This window comes from Peromyscus californicus, unplaced genomic scaffold, assembly GCF_007827085.1.
Source record: "Peromyscus californicus insignis strain IS unplaced genomic scaffold, ASM782708v3 Scaffold_3__1_contigs__length_106647218, whole genome shotgun sequence".
NCBI classification, from domain to species: domain Eukaryota; kingdom Metazoa; phylum Chordata; class Mammalia; order Rodentia; family Cricetidae; genus Peromyscus; species Peromyscus californicus.
In genome coordinates, this window is record NW_026294551.1 from 105,071,286 (window position 1) to 105,097,099 (window position 25,814).

Genomic DNA, 25,814 nt, shown 5'->3' on the forward strand with positions numbered 1-25,814 from the left:
TTTCCCACTCCTGGGAATCTGGCCGTGGGAACCGGCCCCTCTCCAGGGCCTTCTGACCTCACCTCCAGCAGGTGCAGAGTGGCAGTTGTTGTGTTTTGCCTTGTTTGTAATACTACTCATCACCATTGACATGATTTTATTTTCCAGTTACTTATCTACACCAGGATGACACCGTGAAAGGGATCACTTCCCTTATCCCTTAGGGAAGCATTTCTCAACCTGTGGGTTGTGACCCCTTTGGGTGACGAATGACCCTTTCACAGGGGTCGCATATCAGGTATCCTGGCATCTCAGATATTTACAGTTTGTTAACAGTAGCAAAATTACAGTTATGAAGTAACAATGAGGTAATTTTGGTTGGGGGTCACCACAACATGAGGAACTGTATTAAAGGGTCGCAGCACTAGGAAAGTTGAGAACCACTGACCTAGGGCCAAGAACAAGTAGTAAGCAACTTCATAGATACTTGTTAAATAAGTCATGGGGTTTCCCAGCTAGGGGAATCGACGGGGAGGGGCATGCAGATCTTTCCATGAGGTCAAGGTTGGTCATAGGAGTTAATGCTTCCGACAGCTCGCTCCCTGGCACACTCCTTCCCCAGCCCACACCCCTGCATGTGTGCATGTACACATGTGTGCACATGTGTACATGTTCCTGTGTGAAGGGTCTGAAACTCTCTTGCAGGGAGAAGCATGGCCTGGATTCCTGCCATGCACAGTCTATCAGTAATAACTAACATGCAGGTTGAATGGCCCCTAAGGAGGCAGATTCCTTTGTTCCCATCATCACGTGGGACTTCCCAGGAGTTGCTGTGCTCACCTGTATCAGTGCAACGATGAACCTCTAGAGACTTGCACACAGAGTCAAGGCTGTCAGGATCACATCTGTCTTAATAATCCTCCTTTTCACATGCCTGGACTTCTCCTAACCCTCCATGCTATCTCTGCAAACCCAGGATCCAGGCCAGTGAACCCATTCCTCTGTGTAAAAGCTGGGGATCTGGAAACTCTGCCTGGCTGTGTGACTTTAAACAAGTTACTTAACTTCTCTGACTCATGGGAGTATTAAATTTAGATCAAAGGAAGGAACAGAGGTGGGAGAGCTGTGCCAAGTTGGAAGGTTGTAGCCTGTGAAAGGTCTACCCAGATGGTCTCCAATGAGCAGGAACTCCTGAAGGCGCCTAGAGTGAGGCTCCTCCCAGGACAGAAAATAAGGTGGAGCTTGCTGTTTCTGCAACAGCTCCCCGCTTCTGTTCCCACATTTTCATTTATTTGCTTATTTTGTGGGTGGGGGAGCTTGCACGTGGGAGTTAGGAGACAGCTCATGCGGCGGTCAGAGGACAACCTGTGGGGTTTGGTTCTCTCCCCACGTGTGGGCTCCAGGGATTGGATCAGGTCATCAGGCTTGCTGGCAAGCACCTTTACCCACCGAGCCCTCTTGTTGGCTTTAAAGAATGATGTCCCCCCGTCTGGTGAGTCCTACTTTGTTTCTTCAAGGGGTCATAGATGTCATGTGTTAGTAACCACTAACGGGTGTTTGACCTTGCTTTGACCACACTACTCCCAACCCAAGTGGTTAAGTCATCGATTGGCTCCAGATGTGGACACGGGACTCAGAACTGGCCACTTAGGCCATCACTTTCCCTCAGTCAGAAATGAGGTGCCATTTAGGTTGAGCCAAGAGGCTCTTCACAAGGATTTCTGAGGCACAGCTATGCCCTTCACATGCTCAGAACCAAGTCTGACAAAGAGCTGGAGCTGCTGCACCCGGCACAGCAGGAGGAGGAGGATGGAGAATGGCCAGCAGCAAAGACAAGCTCTTCAAGCCTGTGTTGCCGGCTCTGTGGGACTAAGTTCCATGTGTGTTGCCTTGGAAGCTGACGTATGAGATTTGAGTCACTTGCAACTCTAAGAATCCTGACTCCTATGTTATGTTTACTTTTTTTTTTTTTTATCAATTGCTGTTTCTTTTTCTTTCTTTTTTTTAAATGTTTGCTTATAAACTATAGCTGTAGGCTCCATTTGAACCCACTGATCCATTAATTTATTTGACTTCGGTATTGGTGGTGTGAGAGAGACATAGAGAGAGAGAGAATTTGTGTATGTAGTCTATGTGCACATGTGTGTAAGAGTACACATACTAGTGTATGTGCATGTGTGAAGAGCAGAGGAAAATACAGGGTGACCTCCTCTGTCATTCTCTACCTATTCCCTTGAGACAGTGGCTCTCACTGAACCTGGAGATAAACTAGCAGCCAGCTCCTGTCTCTAACACCCACAGTGTTAGAGGTTACAGGCACATGTACAGCTTTTCACGTGGGTTCTGGGGATTTGAACTCAGATCCTCATGTTTGAGTAGCAAGCATTCTTACCCACTGAGCCATCTCTTCAGTCCCCATTGACATTAATCTTATTTGAAAGTACTCTTATTTTTCCTTTGGTGGGTGGTAGTCATTTTTGTCTCATCAATTTTGGAACTACAGAGATGATGGAAGCAACCCCGTTTGCTCAGTACTTGACGGTTTCCGAAAGCTTTTTACGGGTACTGTATCAGACAGAACCATGTGTTACCCACACTAAATAGATGAAAAAACCCAGAGTCAGAGAAGCAAAAGGACTCCACACATAAGGGCACACCGTTAACAGCCCAGGATGACTGAGGAGATGCAGAAAACAGGCCTTGTCACAGTCTCGGTGTGTGTTGCCACAACCCGACCTTCTGTATGAAGCAGCACTTCAAGCTCTCACAGGAGTCCTCACATAAAGTCCTATTATTGTACCTCAGCCATGGCCCCCAAAATCCCCTAGGGTGGGTTAATTCATACCCATGCTGAAGAGATTTCCTTTTCAGACTTTGGAGAACACACCCAACTCCCATCCTGCCTTTTAAAAATTGATTTCCTTAATTGTCCTTCCTACATTTGTCTAAACTCTTGGTTGCCGACAGTAATCCATTTGAGCTCCGTTGAGAAGAAAGGGAAATGTTAGGTTGGTTGAGTCTCAAAATCTCCAACAGAACCAGATCACTGGACTGCCGGCCACCTATCCAGGAACAGCCAGCATCCTAGCTGCAAAGGGAGTCCAGTAAAGTAAGTTGATGTTTTCCACTTTTACCAGGAGAGTTAAACAAACAAACAAACAAAAGCCCCCAAAATGAAAAAAACAAAATCCAAGTCTTTCTGTGTAGACCGACTGTCCTGGAACTCACTATGTAAACCAGGCTAGCCTCAAACGCAGTACAATTTTTCTTCCCTCTGCCTCCCAAGTACTGTCATTATGGGTATGCTCCACCATACCTGGCCTAGGAGACTCTTGGTGTGGAGGAGAGGGGTGCATTCACCTATGTGCTGGAGCACGTGTGTGCATGTACATGCAGAGAGCAGAAGTCACCCACAGGTGTCATTCCTCAGGAGCCTTCTGCCTTGTTTTTTGAGACAGGATCTCTCACTGAGATCTGAGGCTCACTAATTAGAGTAGGCTGGCTGGCCAATGAGTCACAAGGTTCTTTCTGTATCCATTTCCCCAGTGCTGGGATTCCAAGCACATACCAAATGCCTAGTCTTTACATGTGTACTGGGGATCAAACTCAAGTCCTCATGCTTTCACAGCATATGCTTTACTCTCCTTATCCCCAAAAGAATCTTAAGTTGGACAGTTCCCCAGATTTGTTGACAGTCAACAGGTGCAATCCAAGTACAAGAAGTTATGTGGTCATCTTCCTAATTATGCTATGATGCAAACACTCCCACTACTCAACCTGAGAGTCCCACTCACAGTTTGGCACCACTTTATTCCCACAGGAGTGATGTCTACAGCACTGTTATCTCCGTCTCCTTGTCGGGAATCTTCCCCCATATCCAGGGCCATTCCTTCTATATTCCTAAGACTGTGCAGTTCACTCCACCTCAGCTGCCCTTCGTCACTGAACTTCCACTCTAATATCTTTTCAGTTGAGTCATTTGATTTATTGTTCAAGTCTTACCTTAGGAACTCCATCCTGAAGAATGTCATCAATGTGCTCTTTAGAAAAGAAGCCAGCACAGAAGCTATTGCCTATATTGTCCATCAAGTCCACTGGGTACATTCAAAGAGTTCATCAAATGTGTGAAATGTTTGTAGAAACATGGGCTGTTTAAAGTTCATTATCTCTGGGGTGGTCTGAATGAGAAATGTCTCTCATGGTCTAGGCCCCCAGCTGGTGGAGCCCTTTGGACGGTCCAGGGGGTGTGGCCTTTCTGGAGGAAGTGTGTCACGGAAGGGCGCCATTCCTGCTCTCTACTCCCTGCTGTGGTTTGAGAAATGAATCCTCAGCTGTTGGTGCTGCCATGTTTGCTGCCCATTCCCTGATGCGATGGACTCTCCTGCTCTGGAACCCTAAGCACAAGTAAACTTCTGGAAGTGGTGTTGCTCATGAGTTTTACCACAGCAAGAGAAATGTAACTAACATCTCTTGTCTTTATTTGGCTTTTCTGTGAAGGATCGAGCTATGTCACTCCAAAATATGCTGCAGTTAAGTGTTAGGCTTATGTTGAACTAAAGACAATGGAGGCTCATAGGTGCAGGAAAGTTCCCCACCCTGTTCGACTGCCTAGGAGAAAAGCGTGGGAAGCCCTGTAAGGAAGCTACCCCACCTATGTATGCTAGGGAACAAAAGGCTACAGTTCTCATTGAAGACAAGACCGGTACCAGGATGTGGCTACAACAACAGACCTTAATGAAACAGTCCTTATCCTCAAAAACTTCACTCACTGTGTTAGTTACTTTCTATGGCTGGGAGGAGACACCTTAAATTAGGGCTCCATGACTATCGTGGCTGGCAGCAGGCAGCAGGCAGGCAGCAGGCAGCAGACAGGCAGCAGGCAACGGACAGGCAGCAGGCAACAGACAGGCAGCAGGCAACAGGCAGGCAGCAGGCAGCAGGCAGGCAGCAGACAGCAGGTAGCAGGCAGGCAGGCAGGCAGCAGGCAGCAGGCATGGTGCTTGAGTAGTAGCTAAGAGTTTACATCTGATCCAAAAGCATGAGGCAGAGAGAGGGAGAGAGAAATCTTCATTCAAACCACCATGAATGCATTCTTAAGTTTTCTTGCAAGATTGACACCCAGGTGACTCCTTTATGCTGGCTGGGTAAATGGGGCTCCATCTCTAGTTGTCTGTTATTAGCTTCCTAGTCTTTTTTGTGAAAACTGTTAGTTATTTAGCACCTAACTCAGGTAACTCCATTCTGCTTGTCTCAGTCCAGACAAAGCCTCTCACAAACTGATTATGAAACCAAATTCATATTTCCTTACAGAATAAAAGTCCCTGACTCTAATTCTGACCAAATGATTTTCAGTGAGCCTTAGTGCTTACAAATATTAACAAAAGTTCCTCCTGTCTCCACCTTCCCCATGCTGGAACCACAAGCATGCACTGCCACACCTGGCTTCTGCATCTTAATGTCATCTAGTTATCACAGCTTATGTGTTCCTGCAGGACTTTGAGTGCTGTGAAGGAAGGAAGCTCATCTCTCCTATTATCCGTGCTTGTCCTAGTCCCAGACTCAGGGTAGCACTTCCTCCATAAATAACTACTAGATAACACAGAGTCAAGCCTAGCTGTCCTGGATGGATGTCAGGGAAGCACTTCCAATTTCTGTCTCAGCAAGCAATGGTCACACCATTCTTGGCTATTGGAAATGTCCCCCGAATATGGCTGGGATATAGGGCATGAGGGAATAACCACCCTAGCATGAAGAAACCCACACCAGGAGCTTGAGGAGGAGTCTTGCTTAGAGAACACAAAGAGGCAGCTACCATTGTCTCCTGGATGGAGACAGAGGCTGACAGATGTGTGAGAGGTGTTACATGAGGTACGATTCTCTGAAGAGAGCCAAGATAATGCATGTCTATTTGAAGAGGACTTATTAGACCTCCTTACATGATACGTACAGGTAGTTTAAGCCTACCAATGGCTATCTCACACCCAAGAGGCAAAGAGCCTGCTGGTTACTCTACTTACAAGGCTGGAAGTCACAGCAGGACCAATCTGGTCCCCCAAAGCCTGAAGGATTCCTGGAGAGCTACTGGCCTTGAGTCTGTGTTAGAATCCTGAAGAAGCTGGTTCTAACATCAGTGAAGGAATGCCACAGCAACAGGATAGATAGACTTGCCAGCAAGAGTGAAGGCAAGCAGGCTAAAGGCCACATTTCCATATTCCACATTCTGTTTTTATCTGGGCTGCCACCAGAAGGCACCACCCACATCTAGGGTGGGGCTTCCTGCTCCAAATTATCTGATCGAGAAAGGACCTCACAGGAGTGTAACATGAATTGCTAAATGGTCTTATTAATAATAATAAAAAACCCCAGAGCCAGATAGTGGGGTAAACGCTGAAAGATCAGAGAGGCAGAGAGCAAGCCAGCCATGTTCTTACCTCTACAAAATCCTCAGCCTCAAGAGCGTGAGATCCTGTTTCCTCATGTTTTATATACCTTTCTCTGCCCAGACATCACTTCCTGGGATTAAAGGCATGTGTGCTTCCCAAGCAAAGTTGGTATTAAAGGTGTGTGCCACCACACCTGGCTCTTTTCCTAGTGTGGCCTTAAACTCACAGAGATCCAGACAATCTCTGTCTCCCGAGTGATAGGATTAAGGGTGTGTGCCATCACTATCTGGCCTCTATGTCTAATTTAGTAGCTGGCTCTGTCCTCTGATCCCCAGATAAGTTTTATTGGGGTGCACAATATATCACCACACAGGAGGTCACAGTAGCTTGCTCCTTAGTAGATTCCTGGTCCAGTCAGCTGACAACCAAGATTAGCCAGGATGCTCCACAGCTCAATGACCCTGTTCTGTGGCAGAAGTGGGCTGCTGGCAGGAGCATGACCCAAGTGGATGTGAGACAGGGGTGGACAGGCAGGAAAAGCTCTTCAGGAGAGCTGGAGAACCCAGGAGGGAAACTGCTCTCGATTTTTAAGTCTTGCTTTACTTTCTTGGCTCCTTCATGTTGGCTCTGAGGGAGAGTTACTTGCTTAATCTCAATCTGTCTCTCCCTCTCCTTCCCTCCAAGCCTCCTTTCCTGTCCTTTTTCTTCAACAGATCAACATGCCCAAGTCTCCCTTATCTTAAGACATCTCCCTTTGCCCAATCTTGCTCTCCCCCGCACCCCATTAATAATATTCTAGAAAGGACCCATACCCACCCCCATAGCCCCTGGTCATCATCCTCTATCCATTAGTCCATGGCATGGCTTCTCTGGCCCAAAGTTATTCATGATCCTAAATCAGTCATTCAGCGCCCCCCCCCCTTTGGGTTCTCTAATCCACTGAGAACTTAATAAAACTGATAGATTTTCTTTTCAAAGAAAGCATACTCTCATAGCCATATAAATAGCCACATATAATTTCAGGAATGCACTTCCTGAAATTTACCCTCAATCCTAGGTCAACAATCCTTCCCCCGAGTATGAAATCCAGCAATCTGGGGGCATAAGGGTGGGATATGAGCGTACATAAGGGTGCTGGAGCATGTGTGTGGAGACCAGAAACCAGTCTCAAGCACTGTGTTTTTCTTCAGTAGCCATTCATCTTGTTTGTGAGGCAGTAGACCTGGGGTTCAAGGACTCGACTGGGCCAGCTAGCCTAGTGATATGCCTGTCTGAGCTTCTCCAGCTCTGGGATTACAAACGCACCACCACATGGGCACTGAGGATGGAACTCAGGTCCTCAGGCCTGGACTGCAAGTTCTTTATCTAGTGAGCTACTTCCCTAGCCTACCCTGGATGCCTTTTCTTTATTTCTTATTTCAGTGTGTAAATAAAGTACATTTCATGAGTGTGAAATAGAGCCTGATGGCAGATTTTTGTCTCTGTGTTTGATTTTTTAATGCTTTGACAACGTGATCCATGTACATAGTGATTTTGGTTCTTTCATCCCACCTCTTGCCCCTCACCTCCCACCAAAGCTCTTCTTCCCAACAAGTATCCCTCAGACTTTCATGCCCTTTAGTTTTGTTTGTCTTCTGAATTTAATTAGTGTTGCTTGCACAAGACGTGGGGGCGTGTTTACTGGGACATGGACAAGTTGCCAAGGGCTACACCTCTGAAGGAAATGACCACCTCCCAGTAGCCATTAACTGTCTGTGACTCCAAAGGTTTCCTAACCAGCTTTGAAAAAGAACAGAAGCCGGGCGGTGGTGGCGCACGCCTTTAATCCCAGCACTCGGGAGGCAGAGCCAGGCGGATCTCTGTGAGTTCGAGGCCAGCCTGGGCTACCAAGTGAGTCCCAGGAAAGGCGCAAAGCTACACAGAGAAACCCTGTCTCGAAAAACCAAAAAAAAAAAAAAAAAAAGAAAAAGAAAAAGAAAAAGAACAGGAGCTGCAGACCAAATTGGTTACTGTAAATCCCAGCTCCATCCTTCCCAGTCACATGAGCTTAGACTGCGCTGTACCTCATTTTCCCCAAAGTATAAGAAGTGAATGACTGTAGAGGGCACGGGGTCCTTTTGCTCACAGATAAGCACTAGGGAAACAAGGAGTGTTAAACACACAGGCTAATAGTCTCTTCAACAGAAGGGATGTGTACCTGTTTTCCACCTAGAAAGCTGGGAGTGGGTGTTGGTATTAACCTGGTGATCTTTGCTGTCTGTAGGGCCAGGCCTGAATCCTCCAGACTATTATGTTTACCCCAAATTCTTCCTCCCTCGACCTTTACCTTCAGCATCGCTTCTCAGTCAACAGAACTCATCCCTAGAGGAGATGTCACATGTACTTTGAGCCCTTAAGCTATAGATAGAGCCCATTCTTATGGAAAAGGTCACACGTACTTCTCAAGATGCAGTCACTCCATGAGCTTTATTGTGGCAACTGTCTCCAGGAAACCTTTCCCCAAAGTTGTACTGTGCTTAAATATGTCCAAAATAACCTGCCTGGGGTCAGACTCTAGAACTTTGAACCGACACTGGCTACTGAGTTGTGTTGAAGTGAATTTCCTTCTTGCCTCATGTGGATCATTTCTCTGCTGGCCATGGTGTTTACAGGGACCCCCCCTCCAATAATGGCACCCAACACAGTGGGTGCTGTGGGATAGTCTGTATGTCAAGTGTGTTTCTGATTGGTCAATAAATAAATCACTGATTGGCCATTGGCTAGGCAGGAAGTATAGGCGGGACAAGGAGGAGAATAGAGCTGGGAAGTGGAAGACTGAGTCAGAGAGACACTGCCAGCCACCGCGATGACAAACAGCATGTGAAGATGCCGGTAAGCCACGAGCCATGTGGCAAGGTATAGACTAACAGAAATGAATTAATTTAAGCTATAAGAACAGTTAGCAAGAAGCCTGCCACGGCCATACAGTTTGTAAGCAATATAAGTCTCTGTGTTTACTTGGTTGGGTCTGAGCAGCTGTGGGACTGGTGGATGAGAGAGATTTGTCCTGACTGTGGGCCAGGCAGGAAAACTCTAGCTACAAGTGGGCTTATGCAAATTGGGGTGATGCGGGTCTGACACTGAGCAGCATGTGGTGAAAGTGTTAGACTCACAGGAGCTTCATCGTCTTCTTGGTTATTTTAGCTTTATTGTTTACTGTCACCAACCTCATTAATTCTAGATCTAATGTGGTTCCATGTTTGACTTACCAATGTACCTTGTGGGCTACACATTATACCTTTTAAAAACAAAACTTATTGATAATTTTGTTAACATTCTTCTTGCTGGGACATACCTGACATGAACAGGTGTCACAGTGTTGTGGGTTTCGGTGCACAGCTCTCTTGTTTCTGGCCCTGTGCTGAGGCAGCACACATAGCAGTCAGAGTGTGTGATGGTGGTGTTTACCGTGTGGAGTAAAGAAAGGAGAAAGGTATTTGAGAAAAAGGGGAGCTCCCTGAACAGGATACAAGCTCCTAGGTCCTGCGCTGGGGCCTGCAATGGGCTTCAGAGATAGAAGTAAATGTCAATAAAAGTGCTTGTCTGGCAAGCATTAGGACCTGAGTTCAATCCCCAAGAACTCATGTTCTACAAAGCCAGGCATTCACTGGAGATGCAGCTCAGCAGTAAAACACTTACCTGGCAAGCATAAAGACCCCTACAGTCCCCAGCCAAGAGGGGGGAAAGCCTGACATGGTGGTAAGCTGTTCTAATCCCAGTAAAGTGGGGAGGAGACAAGTGAGTCCCCATTCAGCAGCCACCAGTCCAGCCCACTTGGCAAACTCCAGGCCAGTGAGAGACCCTGTCTCAAGAAAAAGGAAAGGTGAAAGGTAGCTGAGGAAGGACACCAAAGTTACCCTCCAGCCTCCACAAGCACTCTCACTCCCACACACACATGTGCTCATGCACACATGAACATGCACTCAAGGATTCACATACACATAGAGAACACTGGTTAACATTCAAGTAAAGACCATGCCTAAAAAATGAACATCATAAATACTTGCTCATTCTCTCACTGGATTGCCTGGCCTTTGAGGACATTTACACTGTTCACCATTGACTCTACAGGATGTGCTGCTGCCCTAGTACTGCCCCAAAGCAAGTCTGTATTCTTCTCAGCCGTACTGTGGTGCAGCTCCAGATAAAATCGTAACAGAGGTCACATTTCTATCTTTCCTGTCACCGGTGGCCTTTGGTCCTTGCATTCTGTTCAGGGCTTTCCCACTTCCTTCTGGAGGAAGTCCTCAATCAGCATGGCTTGTCCTCTGTGCTGGGAAGCATCTCCATCCTGGCAGGATCAAGGTATTCTAAAGACAGACCCTCTGCCTATCAGACTACTGAAACAATGGACCCCAGGAAGTCAGAATCTCACGCTGGGAGAAAGAAAATGCTGGGGTCCCAGTGCCAGTCACAAGGGGAAGTTTCTTTCAGAAAGAGATTTCACATGGTTCTAACAACTTATCAGACTGCCTAGAGCCTGATCCGTCAGTAACAGGCAGGACCACACCTTGACCAGCACTGCTTAGCTATGCAGACATCTAGCCCTCTACTTACATGTAATCCTCATGTAAGGACCCCAAAGATGGACCCTCTTCTTTATGTAGCCACATTGGATAAGTCTTGTCCTCAGCTTCTCGCTGTCACTTGTCTGTTTTGTTGGCCTATTAAGGACAGTTGGCTGACCTTGGTTTGGGGTCTACAGGGCCCAGACTATGGGCCAGAAAACTCCAAAAATAACACTGTTAGTATGTTATTTTCTTTCACCTCAGATTATTTTTTAAATTTTTGTATTTCATCGTGTGACAGTTTAAATGAGAATGTCCCCCATAGGCTTACATATTTGAATGCTTGGTCCTCAGTTGGTGGATCTGTTTGGGAAGGATGTGTCACTGGGGGTGGGCTTAGAGGTTCAAAAGCCCAAGGCATTCCAAATTCTCCCCCCCTCTGTGTGTGTGTGTGTGTGTGTGTGTGTGTGTGTGTGTGTGTGTGTGTATGTGTGTGTGTGTGTACACTACTGTGCTGTGTACATGTGGAGGTCAGAGGACAACTTTCAGAAGCCATTTCTCTCCTTCCACCATGTAGGTTCCAGGGCCCAAGCTCAGATCTCCAGGCAATGCTCCCCCTTCACTGCACCATCTCCCGGGCCCTCGCCTCGGATTATGTCTGAGTTTAGCATCAAGACCTTTAAAGAAAATGCTTCACTTTCAAGATGTGTCTCTAATAGTGGAAATATCAGTGGGTTTGGCAGGCCAGGGAAGGAGATATTTTTAGATCAAGCCCTGCCAAGTGCCTGTGGCCTTCAGGTCTTGCCAGTCACCTGACATGTGCTAAACACCAACAAGGGATGTTTTTATTTCCTATTTGCTGCCATAGCACATTACCATACATTCAGCAGCTTAAACCCATTCATATCTGTGATGTCATATTTCTGGAGGTCAGAAGTTCAGGGACAATGGGGTCCCCTGCTTGGAATCTCACAGGTCTGCACTCCTTTGGGAAGCTCTGGAGATGTCCGCTTCTGAGGTCATTGGTTGCAGGCTGAATTCCATTTGAATGGTTGTAGGAATGAGGTCTAGTTAGTAGCTGAGGGCTGGTCTCCTCCACTCCTACAGGCTGCCCAGTTGCCTCTCGTGCTTTCCCAATGAGCTCTGCAACCAGAGCTCAATGAATGTCACTCACTCCAAACCCTTCTGACCTGTTCTGCTAAACCTCTCCGACACCAGTCACAGGAAGTTCTCTGCTTCTTGGGTTTTGTTTTCTTTTTGAGGGTTTCTGGGGTGGGTCTAAGTCTCACACATGCTAATAAACCCCTCTACCACTGACCTACACCACAGCCTGCGTTCTTTGCTTCGAGGAGCTCCTGCAATTCTACTGACCCAGTAGGACAATCTCCTTAAGATCTATAACCTTAACCATACTGCAAAATGTTTGCCATGTAATACAACTTCTAGGTTTCAGAAATTAAAATATGTACATATTTGAGGTACCCCCTGTCTACCACACCGAGCAGGAAGGCAAAATGATGGGATAGATATGCACTGCTAATCTGCCACTGTAACTGTGGGCAAAGCTGTTAACTGCTGCAGCTCCAGTTTCTGTCTCCATTGAAGAGCAATGGCAGCCAGGGCTTCACAGCCTGCTGCATCCAATCTTATGGCTTATATCAACTTAGATACACAAAGGAAGGCCATCAGTTCAACAGACACACGTGTCACTGCGGCTGCTCTGTGCCACGGGGTACTCGGAGCACTCTTGTGTTATGGGGGCTCCCTCTCTGCCACCTTGGAGAATTCTCTAGCAGAAGAAAACAGCTACAGCAGAGCTGGTTAACGACATGGGCTCTGGAACCAGTTACTTCTGCTTAATTCCTACTTTCTCTATTTATTTGTGGTCCTGGGAAAATTATTAAGCCGTGTTTTAGGTTCATGATCCATTTAAAAAAAAAAGAGTAATGTCAGGGGCTTGCAATGTAGCTCAGGTGGTACAGTACTTGTCCATTATGGGCCTAGTCCTGGGATCAATCCCCAGCACCACATAGAGTAAGTGTTGTGGCCCATACCTATAATTTCAGAACTTGGAGGTATGAGTAGGAGGATGAGAAGTTCAAGGACATCCTCTATCCTCAGCTGTTAGTGAGTTTGAGGAAAGCCTGTGGTCAGTGATTGAATGAGTGAGTGATTGGATAAATAAATCAATACATTAAAAAGGAAGAAGAGTAGCATCTACTCCATAGCTGTCTCAAAGACTAAGTGTACTTCCCATATGCAAAATGCTTAGAGTCTGTCTGGCAGCTCTGCAATTGCCTCCTGGTCAACAACCACATTCTGCCCCCCACTGGCCCTTCACTGACCTCCTTACCACTAGCAATCTTGTCTGTGTTATCCGGGTGTATTTTCCTCCCATGATAGATGCAAAGTCCATTAAGACTACTAGGTGGAAAAGAGTTGCTTACTCTTTGTTACTTAAGTCATGAAGAATTCATTTCATAAGTACGTGGACCCACTGAGGATGAAGGTGTCTCCTTAAGGAAGCCATGCACCCTGCCTGTTCCTTCCCGAGGGAAGTGGCCTGAGGTCTGACAGTATCTTGTTGCTGTGGATGTGGAGAGGTGGAAATGCCCAGACCTGTAAATGGATATGGCTTCCACGAAGTGCAGTGTGGGCAGGAGCTATTAAAGTCAAGAACCAGCACATCTCCTGACCCAGCAGTTTCACTTCTCAGAAGACACGTTAGACATGCCTGTCCAAGAAGTCAGGGAGAAGGAAGGATGGCCATGGCTGTGTTCTCCATGATCACAAAAATGTAGCAGCCTAAATCCCCATGGATTCAGGAAGATGCAGCACTACTCATGTGTGGTGCAAGAAGCAAATATGGAACTTGTGTCTGTTTTTAAATCCTCATGTTTTTCTTAATTTTATTTGTACTTCATAAGGTGTTAAAAATCTGTGTGTGTGAGCACACTCATGCACATGCATGTGTCTATGTGTGTCGTGTATGTATGCGTGTTTACTTGCACAGGCGGGAATGTACGGCAATCATAGGTCGACATCAGATCTCTTCCCTACCTTGGTTTTTAAGACAGGGTATCTCACTGAATCTGGAGCTCGCTGCCTGGCCTAGACTGGCTGGTCACTCAGGGAGCCCCAGGGAACCACTGGTCTCCATCCCCCAGCCCCAGGGAAGCATGACACTATGCTTGACTTTTTACACAGGTACAGGGGATCCAAACTCATGCTCTTTCCAACGCCTGAGCTTTACAATTTTTAATAAGAACAGCAGACTTGCTGTGTTTTGCAAGCCCTGTTTTGCATTTAACTCATCACAACAGCGTTCTGGTGTGGGTGCTGTTATTATCCTGTTTATTGAGGAGGAAAGTAGCACACAGAGAAGATAAGTAACTTTTCCAAAGTCACCAGTGACTTTGGAATTTGAACCCAGGCAGTCTGCATTATGTAAGTGGGGTTAATCATTATGCTATATAGCTGCTCCTTTTCTGGAATGTTCATGAGATAGCAATATAAGAGATCATGTCTTAACGTGTAAAGGTAATATTCAGAGAACTTGATCATAAAGTTTTAAGCCAGTTTAGAACAGTGTGCTGCTTCCTAGTTCCCGCATCTGTCAGCCTGTGATATAAAAGAGTCTCAATCAGGGGATCGCCTTCATCAGACTGGCCTGTGAGCACGGCCCTGGAACATTTTCCTGATTGCTGATTGGCCTGCGAGGGCCCCGCCCACTGTGGGCAGTGCCACCCCGGGGACAGGTAATCCTGGGCTGTATGGTAGGGAAGCTCTCTGAGCAAGCCCTCAGGAGCCAGTCAGTAAGCAGCGTTCCTCTGTGATTTCTTTGCTTGAGTCCCTGTCCTGAATCACCCCAACGATAAACCATGACCTGAAAGTCTAAGCCAAATAAACACTTTCTCCCCAGGTTGTTTTGGTTAGCGTTTTCTCACAGCAACAGAAAGCAAACTCCGACAGCAGCTGCAAAGATGAAGCTGCCCATGCCGCTCACTTCAGTGTCTGTCCCCTTGTGTTCCAGGTCCAGCCGGCACCTTACACGTGCCAAGACCACATTAGGAACCCAGGACGCCTTGACAGCCTTCATGTAATGCTTGCCCTGGTCTGACTGCAAGTAGGAAAAACCCTGGGGCATGTCTTTAGGCTCCTTGCTCTCCCTTATCAGACTCTGCGCCGCGGACACCGGCTGGGCAGGGGCAAGAAGCTCAAGTGTCCTAGAGTAGAGACACAGAGGTCTGTAAGGCTGAGTGACAGAGCTGGGGATTCCAGGAAGAGCAATGAGAAACCTTCAAAACAAGAAACAGCTCCTGGAACTGACACATGAACACAGCCACACCACAAGACACAGGATTAACATGCAAAAATCAACCCCCCTTAAGTAATCCCACTTTGCAACCAGTGAGAATTAGGTCCAAACGGAAAATGACAGTGTCATTTACAATTACTCAAAACCTTAAGGTATAAACCCAATAAAATAATACAGACAATAAAACAAAAATTATAAAATACTGGTGAGAATCGGGGAGAGCCACATGAAGATGTATACTATGTTCATGAAGCAGCCTGTTTCCACAGACAAAAATATAAAGCTCAAATGAAATCTAACATATTATATAAAACTTGATTCCTAATGAATCATCTATGTAAGTCTAAGATATAAAGCAATAAAAATTTTTAAGAAAATGTAAGAGAAAACTTCTTGGTCTCGTGAGAGCTGACGCTCCCTTGAACATAACTTCTAAGGCGCCATCCCTAGGAGAAAGCATGGAAGTTGGACTTCATCAAACTTTAAAACCTCATTTTCTGAAAGAACCAGTTAAGAAGCTGAAAATACAGTCGTGGCCTGTGAGAAAACAAAAAACAAGACCGTGTACAGTACTTTTAAAACTTAAGTGATCCCCCAAATTCCAGGGCCATGGAGATGGCTCTGTGGGTAAAGGCACTTGCTGCCATGGCTGCACACCTGAGTTTGACCCCAAGTCCCACATGGGTGGAAGGAGGGGATGTGACTCCAGCAACTGACCTCTGACCTTCACATGTATACTGTGACATATACATACTCATGAATGTGTGTGTGTGCCCCAAATATATATATATATATATATATATATATATATATATATATATATATATGTATATACATAAAATTAAAAACTCCATTAGAAAATGGGTCAAAGATACAAAGAGGCACACAAAACTACATAAACATATAAAAAGATGTGCAGTATCTCTGGCCATGAGAGAAATGCAAGATAAAGACACAATGAGCAGCTATTAATATGACTCAAAGTTTTTTCATAATTTCAGATTTTGAAATTTTCAAATTCATAGCCTAGTAAGTGTTGGCATGGTTGTGTGTTTCTTGTGAATTGCTGGTGGGACTCTAGAATGATACAGCAACTTGGAACACATTTGGCAGTTTCTTTTTTAGATTTATTTATTTTATTTTCTGTGTAAGAGTGTTTTGCCTGCATGGACATGCATGCCTGAGTGCCTCAGGAGGTCAGAAGAGGGCAATCTATCCCCTGGAAATGAAGTTACAGATGGTTGTGAGCTGCCATGTGGCTACCAGGTTTGGGTCCTCTCCAAGAGCAGAAAGTGATCTTAACCACTGGGCTATCCAGCCCCTGACAGTTCCTTAGACACACAGGGGCCACACAGATGGCTCAACAGGTAAACATGCTTGCTGTGCAAGCCCGGTGACCTGAGTTCTACCCCTGGAACTGAAGGTGAGAGGTGGAAGGAAAGAACCACAAAGTTGTGCCGGGACCTCCACATGCACACCATGTCATGTGCACATGCTCACACGTGGTAACAGTAATATAATTTTTAAAGTTAAAATGCACACATACCCTGAGACCCAGCCACTGCTTTCTTGTACATTCTAAATGTGAAAGTGCATGTTTGTGCTGGACCCTCATAGCAGCTTTATTTGTATAAATTTGTATAGCTCCACACTGGAAACAACCCAAATGACCTCCAACAGACGATGAACCAGCTCTTCCTCGGCCACAGAAAGGAATTAATATTGATATATTCAACCACTTGGTTCTCCAGAACATTATGCCAAAAGAAAAAATCCAATCCAGAAAGGTTAAATACTACATGATGTCATTTTATAAAATACCTCAAAATGACAAAATAGTAGAAATTGTCAACAGGTCAGTGATGTCAGGGTTTAGGGTTGGGGACAGTGTGGCCAGTGGGACAGTCAGGGGTCAAATGGGGAATCCTTGGTGGTGACAGAATGAGTCCTAATCCCGACCATGACGGTGATGGTGCTAATGTCTACATGGGATGGCGCTCCAGAGTATCCTCCGTTGAAATGGCGATTGTTGCAATCTGAATACAGTGCAGTGCAGTGACACTGTCCGTCTCCTCTGCCCCCTTCATAAGCTGCTTAAGTGCAGGCAGGCTGGGTGGCCGCACATGGGGCTCTCATTTCAGCAGCTTCCAGTAAGTCTAAATCTCAAGATACAAGAGCTTTCAAAACTCTAAGGCAGCTTATTTACAAAAGTTTGCGAACAGTGACGTAACACTATATGGCGATTAAAATGAGTAAAGTGTCTTTGTGGACCATTCCAATAGAATGGACCAAGGAACTCTTGGCTACACAGAAATCCTGTGTGGACAGGATACAAATAGGATAGATGAGTCCAGAACCAGGTCTTCATGATCAGGTGGCCCCTTCTCTAAGCCTTGTGACCTTGGCCCTTGGCTGGACAGGGCTGCTGTTTCTTGCCATAGGGAGACAAATGCCAGAGCTGGCAATTCCTGGAAGAGCTCTAAACAGGTGGTGGGGTATCAGGCACAGCTGGCCCAGGTTTGACAGAAGACAAGATCTTTCCAGGGTTCCGTTCTGACCTGGGCTGGTCATATGACTGTAGGAACGCTGGACCCCTTCTTTTGACATAAATTGGCTGCTCCAGCAAGCTGCCTGGCGCTCTGAATTTATTGCCCTCTCAAGAGACCCTTAAGTTTGAGTCTGCATTCCTTCCTGGTTGTGTGAACTTGGGATAAGTCACTTCACCACCCTGGAGCCTCTGTGCTTGTATCCATAAACTGGACGTCATATCCTCTGAGCCTGTCAGACTAATGCCACACAGGAGTGTGGATTAGTATTGTTCAAGTCAAGGACTCAGGGCTAGGCCTGTTTGTTTCAGGGCACAGGACACACTCGATTTCTTTCTGTAAGGTACACATTAGGTACCAATGAAATTGCTGGCTCTAGCATTCTGGACGAATTTGTTCTTCCTGCCTGTCCTCTGGGCTCCCTCTCCTTTGTATCCAGCTGAAATCAAGTCGTACCAGTGTCCAGGATGATGTCTGAGGGGTTCAGAAACCTTAAAAGAGCAGTCAGGGGCATGGCCAGAATGAGGCATGGCCCATTGGTAACAAGTCAGGCTACCAAGATTTACATTCCAACTCTGTTCTTTATGGAACTATATGGGTGTCTTACTTAAGGTCTTAGACAGGCCTACCATCCCCACTTCTTAGGAGGCTAAGGCAGAAGGATCCGGAGTTCACAGCTTGCTGGGCTACAGGTGAGTACACAGCCAGCCCAAGTACGTCATTTAGTAGAACCTCTCAAAATCTAACAACAAAAAGTCTGGGACATAGTTCTGTGGCAGAGCCCTTGCCCAAGCATGCATGAGGCTCTGAATTTGATCTCCAAAACAAACAAACAAACAAACAAACAAACAAAATTAAATAAAGTAAAATGAAGATAAAAGCCTAGGCTCATAAGATTATGTAAGTATTAAATATAAGTATAAATACTGTATGGAAAGTCCTAAGCATCATGTTGGAGGACACCATCATCATTTTGGTGTTCACACAGGTAAGGAAGGGCACAGAACAGAGCATTTGCAGGTGTTTTAAGCTTCCAGAACTGCTTCTGCCACCCCCTTATACCATCTCCGGGAATCACTTTTACGGCAGGGTGAGGCAGCTGTCCTTGCTTCAGGTCCTGTGGGAAGGATTCTCTAGGGAGAATACAAACTGTCTATCTGGGTTACCTGCAACCTCACCAGATGCATTCCCTGGAAACTAGGCCCCAGTGATCTAGACCCAGTGGCTTTGTCAGGCCAAGATAACATCCTCTCTGTCCTCAGATGCCCTGAGAGTCGGGTAGATGCCCAGGCATGGTGGGGAGGGAGGAGGGAGGATGCCTGTGATTGGTCAGCAGGCCAACCTCACCTGGCAAAGAAAGGAGAGGAACTCAGTGTCCCTGGTCTGAGAGCATAGTTTTCTGCTGCCTTCTGCTCTGCCCAGATTTCTGAGTCTCACTGAATAGCCAAGACTCAGAAGCCACCGGAAACCACACAAAGCAGCTGGTCCAAGCCCTTGTTTTTCAATCAGAACACTAAGGCCTATTGCAAATTGCCACAGTACAGCACAGCCTGTCAACTCCCTGGACAGTGCTCTGTCCCCCTAGACAGTGCTCTGCCTTCTGACCCCCATAGCAGTCAGAGTCAAGTTCTGGTTCTGCTTGTTTCTGGTTGTGGGAGCTATGTATTGCCACAAAGGCCACCTCTCTCTGCCTTCACTTCACCATCCGTAAAATGGGATAACTCAAACCTCCAAGACTTCTTGTAAGATGCATTAAAGCTATGCACAGATGGCTGAACATGGTGGGCAATGCGAATGAGCGGGGCCTCAGGGAATCCAGTCAAGCTATTTGCCTACTGCAGGCCATATGCCACCTACAGGCCCTGTACCTGTTAACTCATGTCACCTTCCCACCAGCCTCTGGAGGCCAGTGGTACCCCATCTTTACTTCCAGAAAGGAGACAGAGGCAAAGACTAGTTGAGAAACTCGCTCAAATCCAGCAGCCTGGATCCTGAGTTGGTGATCTTACCCTTCTCATGAGGAGACCTCAGAGCCACTGAGGATTCAAGTTGACCCCCTCAGAGCACTGACAGTATACAGCACATGTCAGTAAAATGTAAGAGTTAGAGAGCAGGGAGTCTGCACGTAGGACCTGCAGCAGGGGTCCTTTACCAGGACACCCTGGAAGCAGTCTGTCCTTGCCTCTACCTTGTTTGAGACAGGGTCTCTTGTTTCCCACTGCAGATGCCTCGATAGCTTGCCCATGAGCTTCTGGACATCCTCCCATCTCTATCTGTCACCTCCCTGTAAGGGCATTGGGGTACAGCTGTGCACTGCCCGGCCTGACTTTACTGTGGGTTCAAATTCACAGCAGACACTTGGCCCACTGAATCATCTGCTTGGGTATTTGAATATGAGGTCAGCAGTTTGTGCCATCCTGAGTCCAGAGACCCCCCCCCCCAACTGCTCATATACAATGGCAGGCATCTTGAAATTCTCAGAACAGACTCAAAGAATTATCCTGTCCCAAAAGCCAGCAGCCTCCTAACTGATGAACTTATTCATTAAGAAACCTCAAGGGAGGAGCTGGGCAGATGGCTCAGTTGATAAAGTGCTTGGACATGATTCTCAGAACCAATGAGAGAGGGCATCTGGGTGTGGAAGTATGCATTTATAATCCCAGTGCGGGGAGGCAGAGACAGGAAGATACCCTGGGCTTGCTCTCTAGGCAGCCTGGTCTGCTTGGTGAGCAGTGAGAGACCCCATGAGAGACCCGCCTCAAAAGAAAAAAGGTGGACTTCACCTTCAGAATGACACTCAAGGCTGTCACACACAGGGACTTGTGCAGGACATCACCTGTAAAATGACACTCAAGGCTGTCACACACATAGGGACTTGTACACACACACACACACACACACACACACACACACACATACACACACCTTATGAGGAAAGACCTGACACCTGTAGACTTCAGGTAAGGCTCATGTAGCCATACACCTCTCCTCAGTTGTCTAAAGGGTAAGGAATAAGAGAATAGAATTGCATTAGATCCATATTCTCCAAACTTTGGTGCATAGGAAAACATCATTTTAATGATAATGTAGCTTAATGTATACTAGAAAAATAGTACACCAGATTCGTGATTAAATGAAAAGTATTTCTCTATTTAAGATGAAATCGGGCTGGAGAGATGGCTCAGAGGTTAAGAACACTGACTGCTCTTCTAGAGGTTCTGAGTTCAATTCCCAGCACCCACATGGTGGCTCACATCCATCTATAATGAGATCTGGTGCCCTCTTCTGGCCTGCAGGGACACATGCAGGCAGAACACTGTATACATAATAAATAAATAAATCTTTAAAAAAAAAAAAGATGAAATCAAAGTTTCTGGTGTCTCTGAGGGGTACTGGTTCCAAGGACCCCCATAGATGCCAAGATGAATTGATGCTCAAGCCTCTGTTGTAAAGTGCTATAGTATTTGCATGGAGCCTACATACATCCTCCCATACACTCTGAACCGTCTGTGGAGTGCTGTACTCAACACAATACAAACACTCATAATCACCATAGTGTATTGTTTAGGGAACAATGACAAGAATAAAGGGGGTGTGTGTATAGCACAAATGTAATTAAAATATTTTCAATAGTTGAATCACAGGTGTAGAATGCAAAGACATAGAAGGCCAGCTGTGTTTGCTTGTTTTCTTTTAGTAAATAGACAGTGTTATCTAAAGGACCAATGATAAATTGGAGCATTATTGTGATGTAACACATAACATGTTTATCTACTTTTTAGTCAACCATCTATTCAAAATCAATTATCTATCATCTATCGAGCAATCATTCATCTATCAATCAGTTTTCCATATATCAATCAGCTGTCAATCAAATATCCATGTATCTATCTATTGTCAATCACCTATCATCCATCTACCCACCTATCATCTTCTATGTTATCCATCTACCAACTATCTAGCTGTCAATCATATATCAGTCATCCATTTATCTCTCATCTATCTACATCTATAATCTATCTATATGAAGTACCTCTCTCTCTCTCTCTCTCTCTCTCTCTCTCTCTCTCTCTCTCTCTCTCTCTCTGTCTCGGTCTTTGTCTCTTTGTCCTGCTTTGACCACAGCTCCTGAAACCCTTGTACTCTCCTAAGTGATAGTGAAAAAAGGCATCTTTTGTTACATTTTGTTTTTTAACCCCAGAGCCTAAAACAGAACCAGAGTGATAAAGGTGTTATTCATCACAATCCCTTTGCAACCACACCTGAGTCCAGCCTGGGAAAGTCTCCTTCCTCTGCCAGATATTGGTTGGTCCCCTGAGAACTCATACTATGCACTGGTTATTATTACTGCTACTTTTCACATGCCCCCAAATTTAATCTTCAGTGACACTGTGCTGATGGATGGGACCTTTAGAAGGTGTTGGATGGAAAGGACCAGTGGGGATACAGTTTTGATCATGGAGTGTTATGTACTGCTCATGTTTCCAGAGTTTGTTACCCAGCTGGGGCACTGTGTTGGGAGGCTGTGGAGTTTTTAGGAGATGGGAAAAGCTGGAGGAAATGGGTCACTAGGAATGGGCTAGTGAAGATTTTACCTGCTTTCTGGTTGCTGTCTGGCTCTCCATTCCGTGGTGCACCATGATGTAAAGAGCCCCAGCCACATACTCCCAACACAGGCTGTACTGTTCCACATTAGCTTCCTGCTATAGAACTGTGGGCCCAAATAAACACTTTCTTACATTGTCTCTGTCAGTAATTTTAGTCACAGTGATGCCCAAGTCACTGATACATTGGTCAAGGAAGCAGTCTCCTGATGAAAGGATGGGTCTTCTCTCTCTCCAGTACACATGCTCTCCTGTCCTTCCCTTCTTAAAGCAAGAAGGCCATCACAAGAAGCTGGCCTCTAGAACCATATGTTAAATAATGTCTGTGACTGATGAGTTATCTGGTCTCTAGCATTCTATTATAACAGTGGGAAACAGATCAGCATGCCACCCATCATCCGGCACTCTGGGCCAGACTCACACACCTAAAATACTATGTAGAGTTTAGTAGCAGCCACCCCCTCCATTTGTTCCCTCTACATCCAAAGAAGTTGATTATCTCATCAGGTTACTATTCACATCATCTAATTGTTTTTCCTGGAAAATCCAGAAATTGGGCTTTTTTGTGTGAAGTGTCCTAACATTTTAATGTTTGCAATAAATTAGGATTTTTTTGAGCAACAACAAAAAACTATTATAGCCAAATAAAGCCCATCTGTAGAACAGATGTGGCCAGAGGGCTTGTGTCTATGTCCCAGTTCTGACACTGAAGTCCATGATTATGTCATGGTAGGATATTGGGATGTCCCCATCTTCAGAAGGACAATGACAATCTCCACATTGTGCCACTGAGTTTGATGGAGTAATGGCAAGGTGCAGCACCAGGCATATAGTTGACATTCAGTAGGTCACATTATTATGACAACAGGGACATAAAGCAGCACCAGGACTCTGGTAGACAGAGATGGAGCAAGGCAGATGGATCATTTGGAGTTGGTCAGGTTTCATGTGTTTCGAAGACACTGGAGGAAGATATCAGAGGCTGATGGACATGGGGATGGGGACTGACAATGGTTCTCTGGATTGGAGATGGCTTCTACTGAGAATGTTTCAAAGAAGCAAGATGTTATTTATGTATGTGTGCATTCATATTTATGTGTGTGGAGCCCAGAGGACAACCTTGGGTGTTGTTTCTCAGGAGCCAGCCACCTTGTTTTTTGAGACAGGGTCTCTCACTGGCCTAGAGCTCACCAAGTAGGCCACACTTGCTGGCCAGAGAGTCCCGGGGTCCTCCCGTCTTTGCCTTCCTTGCACTTGGATTTTAAGTGCACACCACTATGTCTGGCTTCTCTTTGTACGTGAGTCCCAGGGATGGAAGTTAGGTCCTGGTGCTTACATGGAAAACATGTCACTAACTGAGCCATCTCCACAGCCCCAGAGGAGAGATTTAAAACAGCTTTGTGAAGATTTATTTTTACTTTTAATTGTGTGTGTGTGTGTGTGTGTGTGTGTGTGTGTGTGTGTGTGTATACACATGCACATGAGTACAGGTGTGCATAGAGGCCAAAAGTGGGCCTCAGAGCCCTTGGAGCTGGAGTTTCTGGCAGTTGTGAGCCATCTAACATATGTGCTGGGAACCAAACTCAAGACCTCTGCAAGATCAGCACACACTGTTCATCACTGAGCCATTCTCTAGCTCCCTTAGAACATCTTCTAATGTACTTTTGTAAGTTCTACATGCTCACAGGCTTTGGGCCATCACTGCCATGTTGGATGCTTGGCATTGTTTCTTGGAGGAGACACAGTTCCTTGAACTGACACTTTACTGTTGAGAAATAACAAGATAAAGTCAGACTAGTACTGGTTCTTGCTTATATAGACCATTTTAAAGACATTTATTTTTAAGTGTGCATGTGTGTGTGTAGTATATGTACACAGAAGTGTGTAAATGTGCATGTCTAAGCTCACTCTCAGAGGCCAGTGGAGGACATTGGGTGCCCTGCTCTATTACTTTATCTCCTATTCTCTTGAGACAGTGCTTCTTATTAACCTGGAGATAACCAGACAGCCAGCAAGCTTAGGTCTCCACCCCTACCCCCACCACACCACCCCTGGAACACAACAAGGTTATAGACTCCAATGCAGCCACAGCAGCCTTTTTGCACAGGTGTTGGAGATCTGAACTCAGATCCTCATGATCCCACAGCAAGTGCTTTTACACACTGAGGCATCCCTTTCTCTCTCTCTCTCTCTCTCTCTCTCTCTCTCTCTCTCTCTCTCTCTCTGTACATATGCATGAGTGTGGTATATGTGTGCATAGTGTATGTGGGTGTGTGTGCCTGTGCATATGCAGAGGACAGAGGAGGACATTCCATGGCCTGCTCTACATTTACCACCTCACTCTAGAGAACACTAACCCTGGTGCTAATCTGGCAACCAAGCAAGCTTCAATGATCCTCCTTTCTCTGCCTCCCACCACACTGGGGTTACCATTGCATGAACTGTATGTAGGTGCTGCAATCCAAAGTCAGGTCCTCATGTCTACTGAGCAAGGCTCTTACTCTATGGGCATCTCTTCAGCATCCAGACACTGTTTCTGCCATCATGAACATGGAATCAGGAGCTTGGTTGATGTCCACCAGCATTTTCTGAGTCTTCTCTTATCTGTGGGGTCTTGGTCTCACTTATCAGAAGAAATGTCCTCCGGTTAGGGGATATGGACTGCTCCTGCTGTTCTGTGTCCTCTCTGTGTCTTTGGCTGAGTCATGCCTACATTTGGACATGAGTTTATTATTTGTAAGGCAAGTGCTGGACTGTGATTCACTCTCTAGAGCTGCCATGACAAAGGACTGCAGGCTGGGTGTCTGAAATATCAGGAATGTATTTCTTCACAGTTCCAAAGACTGGAAGAGCAAGTCCACAGGGTCCACAGGGCTCCCCAAGGTCTCTCCTTGGCTCTCCTATGTGTATCCAATTGTTTGTGTCTAAGCACCTTTTTATAGGTATATCATTCATTTTGCATTAAGGCCACCCCATGACTCATCTCACCTTAGTTACCTCCTTAAAGATCCTGTTTCCAAGTACAGTCACACTCTGAGCTAAGAGGGAAAGAGGGTCACAACTCAGATCACAGTTCACAGAACAGAACAGACCAGCATCTTCCAGTGTTTGAGTGGGGGTGGCTTCCCATCAAATGCAGAAGCAGATCTTGAAGAACCATCAGGCATTCTGAGTACATGAAGAAAAGAGTTCAGTTTAGTGCTAATGTGACTTTCATTTTTGTTGTTTTGTTTTATTTTGATGAGGGTTTTGTTTGGTTTTGTTGAGACAGGATCTCATCATAGAGCCTATGCTGGCCTCTAAATGGCAAATCTCTTGCCCAAGCTTCCTGAGTACTGGAATTACAGTTGTGCACCAGCCTGATATGCCTTTAGCATACTTTTGACACATTTAAGTGAAAAGGGAAAATAGGCCCCTGGCAGAGGTTTAGTAAATAA